Source organism: Saccoglossus kowalevskii, chromosome 22 (genome assembly GCF_978046115.1).
Source record: "Saccoglossus kowalevskii chromosome 22, keSacKowa6.1, whole genome shotgun sequence".
Lineage (NCBI taxonomy): Eukaryota > Metazoa > Hemichordata > Enteropneusta > Harrimaniidae > Saccoglossus > Saccoglossus kowalevskii.
This window is the reverse complement of record NC_140662.1, coordinates 18,715,539-18,732,211: the sequence shown is the minus strand read 5'-3', so window position 1 is coordinate 18,732,211 and position 16,673 is coordinate 18,715,539. Positions and strand designations below refer to the sequence as shown.

General features: G+C 34.9%; 1 protein-coding gene across 1 annotated transcript in view; it reads right to left on the bottom strand.

The window, feature by feature from the left end:
• LOC102808294 (gamma-aminobutyric acid type B receptor subunit 1-like) overlaps window positions 1–16,673 on the bottom strand; it is a 33,453-nt gene that overhangs the window by 14,640 nt on the left and 2,140 nt on the right. The gene's annotated exons all lie outside the window — the stretch shown is intronic.

Below are 16,673 nucleotides of genomic sequence, written 5' to 3'. Positions count from 1 at the left end.
TCATACCATAGCATATATGTTCTCACACCGTAGCATATATATGTTCTCATACCGTAGCATATATGTTCTCATACCGTAGCTTATATGTTCTCTACCGTAGCATATATGTTCTCATACCGTAGTATATATGTTCTCACACCGTAGCATATACGTTCTCATACCATAACATATATGTTCTCACACCATAGCATGTATGTTCTCACACCGTAGCATATATGTTCTCACACCATAGCATATATGTTCTCACACCATAGCATATATGTTCTCATACCGTAGCATATATATGTTCTCATACCATAGCATATATGTTCTCATACCGTAGCATATATGTGCTAATACCATAGCATATATGTTCTCATACCATAGCATACATGTTCTCATACCGTAGCATATATGTTCTCATACCGTAGCATATATATATTCTCATACCATAGCATATATGTTCTCACACCGTAGCATATATGTTCTCATACCATAGCATATATGTTCTCATACCATAGCATACATGTTCTCATACCGTAGCATATATGTTCTCATACCGTAGCATATATATGTTCTCATACCATAGCATATATGTTCTCACACTGTAGCATATATATTCTCATACCATAGCATATATGTTCTCACAACGTAGCATATATATGTTCTCATACCGTAGCATATATATGTTCTCATACCGTAGCTTATATGTTCTCATACTGTAGCATATATGTTCTCATACCGTAGTATATATATGTTCTCATACCATAGCATATATATTCTCATACCGTAGCATATATGTTCTAATACCATAGCATATATGTTCTCATACCGTAGCATATATGTTCTAACACCGTAGCATATATGTTCTCATACCATAGCATATACGTTCTCATACTGTAGCATATATGTTCTCATACCATAGCATATACGTTCTCATACCGTAGCATATATGTTCTCAAACCATAGCATATATGTTCTCACACCATAGCATATATGTTCTCATACCGTAGCATATATATGTTTTCATACCATAGCATATATGTTCTCATACCATAGCATATATGTTCTCACACCCTAGCATATATGTTCTCCTACCGTAGCATATATGTTCTCATACCATAGCATATATGTTCTCATACCATAGCATATATGTTCTCATAACATAGCATATATGTTCTCACACCATAGCATATATGTTCTCATACCGTAGCATATATATGTTCTCATACCATAGCATATATGTTCTCACACCGTAGCATATATACTCTCATACCATAGCATATATGTTCTCACACCGTCGCATATATGTTCTCATACCGTAGCATATATATGTTCTCATACCGTAGCATATATATTATCATACTGTAGCATATATGTTATCATACCATAGCATATATGTTCTCACACTGTAGCATATATGTTGTCACACCGTAGTATATACGTTCTCATACCGTAGCATATACGTTCTCATACCATAGCATATTTTTTCTCACACCGTTGCATATATGTTCTCATATCGTAGCATATATGTTCTCATACCGTAGCATATATGTTCTCATACCGTAGCATATATTTGTTCTCACACCGTAGCATATATGTTCTCATACCGTAGCATATATATGTTCTCATACCGTAGCATATATGTTCTCATATCGTAGCATATATGTTCTCGTACCATAGCATATATTTTCTCACACCGTAGCATATATGTGCTCATAACGTAGCATATGTGTTCTCACACCATAGCATATATATTCTCACACCGTAGCATATATGTTCCCATACCATAGCATATATGTTCTCACACCATAGCATATATGTTCTCATACCTATGCTATGGTATGTTCTCATACCATAGCATATATGTTCTCATACCATAGCATATATGTTCTCATACCGAAGCATATAAGTTCTCATACCGTAGCATATATGTTCTCATACCGTAGCATATATGTTCTCATACCATAGCATATACGTTCTCACACCGTAGCATATATGTTCTCACACCATAGCATATACCTTCTCATACCGTTGCATATATGTTCTCATACCATAGCATATATGTTCTCATACCATAGCATATATGTTCTCATACCATAGCATATATGTTCTCATACCGTAGCATATATATTCTCATACCATAGCATATATGTTCTCACACCGTAGCATATATATGTTCTCATACCGTAGCATATATATGTTCTCATACCGTAGCTTGTATGTTCTCATACTGTAGCATATATGTTCTCATACCGTAGTATATATATGTTCTCATACCATAGCATATATATTCTCATACCGTAGCATATATGTTCTAATACCATAGCATATATGTTCTCATACCGTAGCATATATGTTCTAGCACCGTAGCATATATGTTCTCATACCATAGCATATACGTTCTCATACTGTAGCATATATGTTCTCATACCATAGCATATACGTTCTCATACCGTAGCATATATGTTCTCAAACCATAGCATATATGTTCTCACACCATAGCATATATGTTCTCATACCGTAGCATATATATGTTTTCATACCATAGCATATATGTTCTCATACCATAGCATATATGTTCTCACACCCTAGCATATATGTTCTCCTACCGTAGCATATATGTTCTCATACCATAGCATATATGTTCTCATACCATAGCATATATGTTCTCATAACATAGCATATATGTTCTCACACCGTAGCATATATGTTCTCATACCGTAGCATATATATGTTCTCATACCATAGCATATATGTTCTCACACCGTAGCATATATACTCTCATACCATAGCATATATGTTCTCACACCGTCGCATATATGTTCTCATACCGTAGCATATATATGTTCTCATACCGTAGCATATATATTATCATACTGTAGCATATATGTTATCATACCATAGCATATATGTTCTCACACTGTAGCATATATGTTGTCACACCGTAGTATATACGTTCTCATACCGTAGCATATACGTTCTCATACCATAGCATATTTTTTCTCACACCGTTGCATATATGTTCTTATATCGTAGCATATATGTTCTCATACCGTAGCATATATGTTCTCATACCGTAGCATATATTTGTTCTCACACCGTAGCATATATGTTCTCATACCGTAGCATATATATGTTCTCATACCGTAGCATATATGTTCTCATATCGTAGCATATATGTTCTCGTACCATAGCGTATATTTTCTCACACCGTAGCATATATGTGCTCATAACGTAGCATATGTGTTCTCACACCATAGCATATATATTCTCACACCGTAGCATATATGTTCCCATACCATAGCATATATGTTCTCACACCATAGCATATATGTTCTCATACCTATGCTATGGTATGTTCTCATACCATAGCATATATGTTCTCATACCATAGCATATATGTTCTCATACCGAAGCATATAAGTTCTCATACCGTAGCATATATGTTCTCATACCGTAGCATATATGTTCTCATACCATAGCATATACGTTCTCACACCGTAGCATATATGTTCTCACACCATAGCATATACCTTCTCATACCGTTGCATATATGTTCTCATACCATAGCATATATGTTCTCATACCATAGCATATATGTTCTCATACCATAGCATATATGTTCTCATACCGTAGCATATATATGTTCTCATACCATAGCATATACATTCTCATACCGTAGCATATATGTTCTCATACCATAGCATATATGTTCTCATATCATAGCATATATGTTCTCACACTGTAGCATATATATTCTCATACCATAGCATATATGTTCTCACACCGTAGCATATATATGTTCTCATACCGTAGCATATATATGTTCTCATACCGTAGCTTATATGTTCTCATACCATAGCATATATGTTCTCATACCGTAGTATATATGTTCTCACACCGTAGCATATACGTTCTCATACCGTAACATATATGTTCTCACACCATAGCATATATGTTCTCACACCGTAGCATATATGTTCTCACACCATAGCATATATGTTCTCACACCATGGCATATATGTTCTCATACCGTAGCATATATATATGTTCTCATACCATAGCATATATGTTCTCATACCGTAGCATATATGTTCTAATACCATAGCATATATGTTCTTATACCGTAGCATATATGTTCTAACACCGTAGCATATATGTTTTCATACCATAGCATATACGTTCTCATACCGTAGCATATATGCTCTCATACCATAGCATATACCTTCTCATACCGTTGCATATATGTTCTCATACCATAGCATATATGTTCTCATACCGTAGCATATATATGTTCTCATACCATAGCATATATGTTCTCATATCATAGCATATATGTTCTCACACCATAGCATATATGTTCTCATACCGTAGCATATACATGTTCTCCTACCATAGCATATATGTTCTCATACCATAGCATATATGTTCTCACACCGTAGCATATATGTTCTCATACCATAGCATATATGTTCTCATACCGTAGCATATATGTTCTCACACCGTAGCATATATGTTCTCATACCATAGCATATATGTTCTCATACCATAGCATACATGTTCTCATACCGTAGCATATATGTTCTCACACCGTAGCATATATGTTCTCATACCGTAGCATATATATGTTCTCATACCATAGCATATATGTTCTCACACCGTAGCATAAATACTCTCATACCATAGCATATATGTTCTCACACTGTAGCATATATATTCTCATACCATAGCATATATGTTCTCACACCGTAGCATATATATGTTCTCATACCGTAGCATATATGTTCTCATACCGTAGCTTATATGTTCTCTACCGTAGCATATATGTTCTCATACCGTAGTATATATGTTCTCACACCGTAGCATATACGTTCTCATACCATAACATATATGTTCTCACACCATAGCATGTATGTTCTCACACCGTAGCATATATGTTCTCACACCATAGCATATATGTTCTCACACCATAGCATATATGTTCTCATACCGTAGCATATATATGTTCTCATACCATAGCATATATGTTCTCATACCGTAGCATATATGTGCTAATACCATAGCATATATGTTCTCATACCGTAGCATATATGTTCTAACACCGTAGCATATATGTTTTCATACCATAGCATATACGTTCTCATACCGTAGCATATATGTTCTCATACCATAGCATATATGTTCTCATACCATAGCATATATGTTCTCATACCGTAGCATATATGTTTTCATACCATAGCATATATGTTCTCGTACCATAGCATATATGTTATAACACCGTAGCATATATGTTCTCATACCATAGCATATATGTTCTCATACCATAGCATATATGTTCTCGTGCCATAGCATATATGTTCTAACACCGTAGCATATATGTTCTCATACCGTAGCATATATATGTTTTCATACCGTAGCATATATGTTCTCGTACCATAGCATATATGTTCTAACACCGTAGCATATATGTTCTCATACAATAGCATATATGTTCTCATACCGTAGCATATATATGTGTTCATACCATAGCATATATGTTCTCACACGGTAGCATATATGTTCTAACACTGTAGCATATATGTTCTCATACCATAGCATATACGTTCTCATACCGTAGCATATATGTTCTCAAACCATAGCATATATGTTCTCACACCATAGCATATATGTTCTCATACCGTAGCATATATATGTTTTCATACCATAGCATATATGTTCTCATACCATAGCATATATGTTCTCACACCCTAGCATATATGTTCTCCTACCGTAGCATATATGTTCTCATACCATAGCATATATGTTCTCATACCATAGCATATATGTTCTCATAACATAGCATATATGTTCTCACACCGTAGCATATATGTTCTCATACCGTAGCATATATATGTTCTCATACCATAGCATATATGTTCTCACACTGTAGCATATATACTCTCATACCATAGCATATATGTTCTCACACCGTCGCATATATGTTCTCATACCGTAGCATATATATGTTCTCATACCGTAGCATATATATGTTCTCATACTGTAGCATATATGTTATCATACCATAGCAAATATGTTCTCACACCGTAGCATATATGTTGTCACACCGTAGCATATATGTTCTCATACCGTAGCATATACGTTCTCATACCATAGCATATTTGTTCTCACACCGTTGCATATATGTTCTCATATCGTAGCATATATGTTCTCATACCGTAGCATATATGTTCTCATACTGTAGCATACATTTGTTCTCACACCGTAGCATATATGTTCTCATACCGTAGCATATATATGTTCTCATACCGTAGCATATATGTTCTCATATCGTAGCATATATGTTCTCGTACCATAGCATATATTTTCTCACACCGTAGCATATATGTGCTCATAACGTAGCATATATGTTCTCACACCATAGCATATATATTCTCACACCGTAGCATATATGTTCCCATACCATAGCATATATGTTCTCACACGATAGCATATATGTTCTCATACCTATGCTATGGTATGTTCTCATACCATAGCATATATGTTCTCATACCATAGCATATATGTTCTCATACCGAAGCATATAAGTTCTCATACCGTAGCATATATGTTCTCATACCGTAGCATATATGTTCTCATACCATAGCATATACGTTCTCACACCGTAGCATATATGTTCTCACACCATAGCATATACCTTCTCATACCGTTGCATATATGTTCTCATACCATAGCATATATGTTCTCATACCATAGCATATATGTTCTCATACCATAGCATATATGTTCTCATACCGTAGCATATATATGTTCTCATACCATAGCATATACATTCTCATACCGTAGCATATATGTTCTCATACCATAGCATATATGTTCTCATATCATAGCATATATGTTCTCACACTGTAGCATATATATTCTCATACCATAGCATATATGTTCTCACACCGTAGCATATATATGTTCTCATACCGTAGCATATATATGTTCTCATACCGTAGCTTATATGTTCTCATACCGTAGCATATATGTTCTCATACCGTAGTATATATGTTCTCACACCGTAGCATATACGTTCTCATACCGTAACATATATGTTCTCACACCATAGCATATATGTTCTCACACCGTAGCATATATCTTCTCACACCATAGCATATATGTTCTCACACCATAGCATATATGTTCTCATACCGTAGCATATATATATGTTCTCATACCATAGCATATATGTTCTCATACCGTAGCATATATGTTCTAATACCATAGCATATATGTTCTTATACCGTAGCATATATGTTCTAACACCGTAGCATATATGTTTTCATACCATAGCATATACGTTCTCATACCGTAGCATATATGCTCTCATACCATAGCATATACCTTCTCATACCGTTGCATATATGTTCTCATACCATAGCATATATGTTCTCATACCGTAGCATATATATGTTCTCATACCATAGCATATATGTTCTCATCATAGCATATATGTTCTCACACCATAGCATATATGTTCTCATACCGTAGCATATACATGTTCTCATACCATAGCATATATGTTCTCATACCATAGCATATATGTTCTCACACCGTAGCATATATGTTCTCATACCATAGCATATATGTTCTCATACCATAGCATACATGTTCTCATACCGTAGCATATATGTTCTCTCACCGTAGCATATATGTTCTCATACCGTAGCATATATATGTTCTCATACCATAGCATATATGTTCTCACACCGTAGCATATATACTCTCATAGCATAGCATATATGTTCTCACACTGTAGCATATATATTCTCATACCATAGCATATATGTTCTCACACCGTAGCATATATATGTTTTCATACCGTAGCATATATGTTCTCATACCGTAGCTTATATGTTCTCTACCGTAGCATATATGTTCTCATACCGTAGTATATATGTTCTCACACCGTAGCATATACGTTCTCATACCGTAACATATATATGTGTTCATACCATAGCATATATGTTCTCACACAGTAGCATATATGTTCTAACACTGTAGCATATATGTTCTCATACCATAGCATATACGTTCTCATACCGTAGCATATATGTTCTCAAACCATAGCATATATGTTCTCACACCATAGCATATATGTTCTCATACCGTAGCATATATATGTTTTCATACCATAGCATATATGTTCTCATACCATAGCATATATGTTCTCACACCCGCATATATGTTCTCATACCATAGCATATATGTTCTCATAACATAGCATATATGTTCTCACACCGTAGCATATATGTTCTCATACCGTAGCATATATATGTTCTCATACCATAGCATATATGTTCTCACACTGTAGCATATATACTCTCATACCATAGCATATATGTTCTCACACCGTCGCATATATGTTCTCATACCGTAGCATATATATGTTCTCATACCGTAGCATATATATGTTCTCATACCGTATCATATATATGTTCTCATACTGTAGCATATATGTTCTCATACTGTAGCATATATGTTATCATACCATAGCATATATGTTCTCACACCGTAGCATATATGTTGTCACACCGTAGCATATACGTTCTCATACCGTAGCATATACGTTCTCATACCATAGCATATTTGTTCTCACACCGTTGCATATATGTTCTCATATCGTAGCATATATGTTCTCATACCGTAGCATATATGTTCTCATACCGTAGCATACATTTGTTCTCACACCGTAGCATATATGTTCTCATACCGTAGCATATATATGTTCTCATACCGTAGCATATATGTTCTCATATCGTAGCATATATGTTCTCGTACCATAGCATATATTTTCTCACACCGTAGCATATATGTGCTCATAACGTAGCATATATGTTCTCACACCATAGCATATATATTCTCACACCGTAGCATATATGTTCCCATACCATAGCATATATGTTCTCACACCATAGCATATATGTTCTCATACCTATGCTATGGTATGTTCTCATACCATAGCATATATGTTCTCATACCATAGCATATATGTTCTCATACCGAAGCATATAAGTTCTCATACCGTAGCATATATGTTCTCATACCGTAGCATATATGTTCTCATACCATAGCATATACATTCTCACACCGTAGCATATATGTTCTCACACCATAGCATATACTTTCTCATACCGTAGCATATATGTTCTCATACCGTAGTATATATGTTCTCACACCGTAGCATATACGTTCTCATACCGTAACATATATGTTCTCACACCATAGCATATATGTTCTCACACCGTAGCATATATATTCTCACACCATAGCATATATGTTCTCACACTATAGCATATATGTTCTCATAACGTAGCATATATATGTTCTCATACCATAGCATATATGTTCTCATACCGTAGCATATATGTTCTAATACCATAGCATATATGTTCTCATACCGTAGCATATATGTTCTAACACCGTAACATATATGTTCTCACACTGTAGCATATATGTTCTCATATCGTAGCATATATGTTCTCATACCATAGCATATATGTTCTCACACCGTAGCATATATGTTCTCATACCATAGCATATACGTTCGCATACCGTGGCATATATGTTCTCATACCATAGCATATATGTTCTCATACCATAGCATATGTGTTCTCACACCATAGCATATATGTTCTCATACCGTAGCATAAATGTTCTCATACCATACCATATACATTCTCATACCGTAGCATATATGTTCTCATACCATAGCATATATGTTCTCATACCGGAGCATATATGTTCTCATACCGTAGCATATGTGTTCTCATACCAAAGCATATATGTTCTCATACCATAGCATATATGTTCTCATACCGTAGCATATATATGTTCTCATACCGTAGCATATATATGTTCTCATACCATAGCATATATGTTCTCATACCGTAGCATATATGTTCTCATACCGAAGCATATATGTTCTCATACTGTAGCATATATGTTCTCATACTGTAGCATATATGTTCTCATACCATAGCATATATGTTCTCATACCGTAGCATATATATATTCTCATACCGAAACATATATGTTCTCATAACGTAGCATATATGTTCTCATACCAAAGCATATATGTTCTCATACCATAGCATATACGTTCTCATACCGTAGCATATATATCTTCTCATACCAAAGCATATATGTTCTCATACCATAGCATATACATTCTCATACCGTAGCATATATGTTCTCATACCGTAGCTTATATGTTCTCATACCGTAGCATATATGTTCTCATACCATAGCATATACGTTCTCACACCGTAGCATATATGTTCTCACACCATAGCATATATGTTCTCATACCATAGCATATGTGTTCTCACACCATAGCATATATGTTCTCATACTGTAGCATATATATGTTCTCATACCATAGCACATATGTTCTCATACAGAAGCATATACATTCTCATACCGTAGCATATACGTTCTCATACCGTAGCATATATGTTCTCACACCGTAGCATATATGTTCTCATACCGTAGCATATATGTTCTCATACCATAGCATATATGTTCTCATACCGTAGCATATATATGTTCTCATACCGAAACATATATGTTCTCATAACGTAGCATATATGTTCTCATACCAAAGCATATATGTTCTCATACCATAGCATATACGTTCTCATACCGTAGCATATATATGTTCTCATACCAAAGCATATATGTTCTCATACCATAGCATATACATTCGCATACCGTAGCATATATGTTCTCACACCGTAGCATATATGTTCTCATATCGTAGCATATATGTTCTCATACCATAGCATATGTTCTCACACCGTAGCATATATGTTCTCATACCATAGCATATATGTTCTCACACCATAGCATATATGTTCTCACACCGTAGCATATATGTTAACATACCATAGCATATATGTTCTCACACCATAGCATATATGTTCTCATACCTATGCTATGGTATGTTCTCATACCATAGCATATATGTTCTCATACCGTAGCATATATGTTCTCATACCGTAGCATATATGTTCTCATACCATAGCATATATGTTCTCACACCGTAGCATATATGTTTTCACACCATAGCATATATGTTCTCATACCATAGCATATGTGTTCTCACACCATAGCATATATGTTCTCATACCGTAGCATATATGTTCTCATACCATAGCATATATGTTCTCACACCGTAGCATATATGTTCTCATACCATAGCATATACGTTCGCATACCGTGGCATATATGTTCTCATACCATAGCATATATGTTCTCATACCATAGCATATGTGTTCTCACACCATAGCATATATGTTCTCATACCGTAGCATAAATGATCTCATACCATACCATATACATTCTCATACCGTAGCATATATGTTCTCATACCATAGCATATATGTTCTCATACCGGAGCATATATGTTCTCATACCGTAGCATATATATGTTCTCATACCATAGCATATACATTCTCATACCGTAGCATATATGTTCTCATACCATAGCATATATGTTCTCATATCATAGCATATATGTTCTCACACTGTAGCATATATATTCTCATACCATAGCATATATGTTCTCACACCGTAGCATATATATGTTCTCATACCGTAGCATATATATGTTCTCATACCCTAGCTTATATGTTCTCATACCGTAGCATATATGTTCTCATACCGTAGTATATATGTTCTCACACCGTAGCATATACGTTCTCATACCGTAACATATATGTTCTCACACCATAGCATATATGTTCTCACACCATAGCATATATGTTCTCACACCATAGCATATATGTTCTCATACCGTAGCATATATATATGTTCTCATACCATAGCATATATGTTCTCATACCGTAGCATATATGTTCTAATACCATAGCATATATGTTCTTATACCGTAGCATATATGTTCTAACACCGTAGCATATATGATTTCATACCATAGCATATACGTTCTCATACCGTAGCATATATGCTCTCATACCATAGCATATACCTTCTCATACCGTTGCATATATGTTCTCATACCATAGCATATATGTTCTCATACCGTAGCATATATATGTTCTCATACCATAGCATATATGTTCTCATATCATAGCATATATGTTCTCACACCATAGCATATATGTTCTCATACCGTAGCATATACATGTTCTCATACCATAGCATATATGTTCTCATACCATAGCATATATGTTCTCACACCGTAGCATATATGTTCTCATACCATAGCATATATGTTCTCATACCATAGCATACATGTTCTCATACCGTAGCATATATGTTCTCTCACCGTAGCATATATGTTCTCATACCGTAGCATATATATGTTCTCATACCATAGCATATATGTTCTCACACCGTAGCATATATACTCTCATAGCATAGCATATATGTTCTCACACTGTAGCATATATATTCTCATACCATAGCATATATGTTCTCACACCGTAGCATATATATGTTCTCATACCGTAGCATATATGTTCTCATACCGTAGCTTATATGTTCTCTACCGTAGCATATATGTTCTCATACCGTAGTATATATGTTCTCACACCGTAGCATATACGTTCTCATACCGTAACATATATATGTGTTCATACCATAGCATATATGTTCTCACACAGTAGCATATATGTTCTAACACTGTAGCATATATGTTCTCATACCATAGCATATACGTTCTCATACCGTAGCATATATGTTCTCAAACCATAGCATATATGTTCTCACACCATAGCATATATGTTCTCATACCGTAGCATATATATGTTTTCATACCATAGCATATATGTTCTCATACCATAGCATATATGTTCTCACACCCTAGCATATATGTTCTCCTACCGTAGCATATATGTTCTCATACCATAGCATATATGTTCTCATACCATAGCATATATGTTCTCATAACATAGCATATATGTTCTCACACCGTAGCATATATGTTCTCATACCGTAGCATATATATGTTCTCATACCATAGCATATATGTTCTCACACTGTAGCATATATACTCTCATACCATAGCATATATGTTCTCACACCGTCGCATATATGTTCTCATACCGTAGCATATATATGTTCTCATACCGTAGCATATATATGTTCTCATACCGTATCATATATATGTTCTCATACTGTAGCATATATGTTATCATACCATAGCATATATGTTCTCACACCGTAGCATATATGTTGTCACACCGTAGCATATACGTTCTCATACCGTAGCATATACGTTCTCATACCATAGCATATTTGTTCTCACACCGTTGCATATATGTTCTCATATCGTAGCATATATGTTCTCATACCGTAGCATATATGTTCTCATACCGTAGCATACATTTGTTCTCACACCGTAGCATATATGTTCTCATACCGTAGCATATATATGTTCTCATACCGTAGCATATATGTTCTCATATCGTAGCATATATGTTCTCGTACCATAGCATATATTTTCTCACACCGTAGCATATATGTGCTCATAACGTAGCATATATGTTCTCACACCATAGCATATATATTCTCACACCGTAGCATATATGTTCCCATACCATAGCATATATGTTCTCACACCATAGCATATATGTTCTCATACCTATGCTATGGTATGTTCTCATACCATAGCATATATGTTCTCATACCATAGCATATATGTTCTCATACCGTAGCATATATGTTCTCATACCATAGCATATACATTCTCACACCGTAGCATATATGTTCTCACACCATAGCATATACTTTCTCATACCGTAGCATATATGTTCTCATACCGTAGTATATATGTTCTCACACCGTAGCATATACGTTCTCATACCGTAACATATATGTTCTCACACCATAGCATATATGTTCTCACACCGTAGCATATATATTCTCACACCATAGCATATATGTTCTCACACTATAGCATATATGTTCTCATAACGTAGCATATATATGTTCTCATACCATAGCATATATGTTCTCATACCGTAGCATATATGTTCTAATACCATAGCATATATGTTCTCATACCGTAGCATATATGTTCTAACACCGTAACATATATGTTCTCACACTGTAGCATATATGTTCTCATATCGTAGCATATATGTTCTCATACCATAGCATATATGTTCTCACACCGTAGCATATATGTTCTCATACCATAGCATATACGTTCGCATACCGTGGCATATATGTTCTCATACCATAGCATATATGTTCTCATACCATAGCATATGTGTTCTCACACCATAGCATATATGTTCTCATACCGTAGCATAAATGTTCTCATACCATACCATATACATTCTCATACCGTAGCATATATGTTCTCATACCATAGCATATATGTTCTCATACCGGAGCATATATGTTCTCATACCGTAGCATATGTGTTCTCATACCAAAGCATATATGTTCTCATACCATAGCATATATGTTCTCATACCGTAGCATATATATGTTCTCATACCGTAGCATATATATGTTCTCATACCATAGCATATATGTTCTCATACCGTAGCATATATGTTCTCATACCGAAGCATATATGTTCTCATACTGTAGCATATATGTTCTCATACTGTAGCATATATGTTCTCATACCATAGCATATATGTTCTCATACCGTAGCATATATATATTCTCATACCGAAACATATATGTTCTCATAACGTAGCATATATGTTCTCATACCAAAGCATATATGTTCTCATACCATAGCATATACGTTCTCATACCGTAGCATATATATCTTCTCATACCAAAGCATATATGTTCTCATACCATAGCATATACATTCTCATACCGTAGCATATATGTTCTCATACCGTAGCTTATATGTTCTCATACCGTAGCATATATGTTCTCATACCATAGCATATACGTTCTCACACCGTAGCATATATGTTCTCACACCATAGCATATATGTTCTCATACCATAGCATATGTGTTCTCACACCATAGCATATATGTTCTCATACTGTAGCATATATATGTTCTCATACCATAGCACATATGTTCTCATACAGAAGCATATATGTTCTCATACCGTAGCATATATATGTTCTCATACCGTATCATATATATGTTCTCATACTGTAGCATATATGTTATCATACCATAGCATATATGTTCTCACACCGTAGCATATATGTTGTCACACCGTAGCATATACGTTCTCATACCGTAGCATATACGTTCTCATACCATAGCATATTTGTTCTCACACCGTTGCATATATGTTCTCATATCGTAGCATATATGTTCTCATACCGTAGCATATATGTTCTCATACCGTAGCATACATTTGTTCTCACACCGTAGCATATATGTTCTCATACCGTAGCATATATATGTTCTCATACCGTAGCATATATGTTCTCATATCGTAGCATATATGTTCTCGTACCATAGCATATATTTTCTCACACCGTAGCATATATGTGCTCATAACGTAGCATATATGTTCTCACACCATAGCATATATATTCTCACACCGTAGCATATATGTTCCCATACCATAGCATATATGTTCTCACACCATAGCATATATGTTCTCATACCTATGCTATGGTATGTTCTCATACCATAGCATATATGTTCTCATACCATAGCATATATGTTCTCATACCGAAGCATATAAGTTCTCATACCGTAGCATATATGTTCTCATACCGTAGCATATATGTTCTCATACCATAGCATATACATTCTCACACCGTAGCATATATGTTCTCACACCATAGCATATACTTTCTCATACCGTAGCATATATGTTCTCATACCGTAGTATATATGTTCTCACACCGTAGCATATACGTTCTCATACCGTAACATATATGTTCTCACACCATAGCATATATGTTCTCACACCGTAGCATATATATTCTCACACCATAGCATATATGTTCTCACACTATAGCATATATGTTCTCATACCATAGCATATATGTTCTCACACCGTAGCATATATGTTCTCATACCATAGCATATACGTTCGCATACCGTGGCATATATGTTCTCATACCATAGCATATATGTTCTCATACCATAGCATATGTGTTCTCACACCATAGCATATATGTTCTCATACCGTAGCATAAATGATCTCATACCATACCATATACATTCTCATACCGTAGCATATATGTTCTCATACCATAGCATATATGTTCTCATACCGGAGCATATATGTTCTCATACCGTAGCATATATATGTTCTCATACCATAGCATATACATTCTCATACCGTAGCATATATGTTCTCATACCATAGCATATATGTTCTCATATCATAGCATATATGTTCTCACACTGTAGCATATATATTCTCATACCATAGCATATATGTTCTCACACCGTAGCATATATATGTTCTCATACCGTAGCATATATATGTTCTCATACCCTAGCTTATATGTTCTCATACCGTAGCATATATGTTCTCATACCGTAGCATATATATGTTCTCATACCCTAGCTTATATGTTCTCATACCGTAGCATATATGTTCTCATACCGTAGTATATATGTTTTCATACCATAGCATATATGTTCTCATACCATAGCATATATGTTCTCACACCCTAGCATATATGTTCTCCTACCGTAGCATATATGTTCTCATACCATAGCATATATGTTCTCA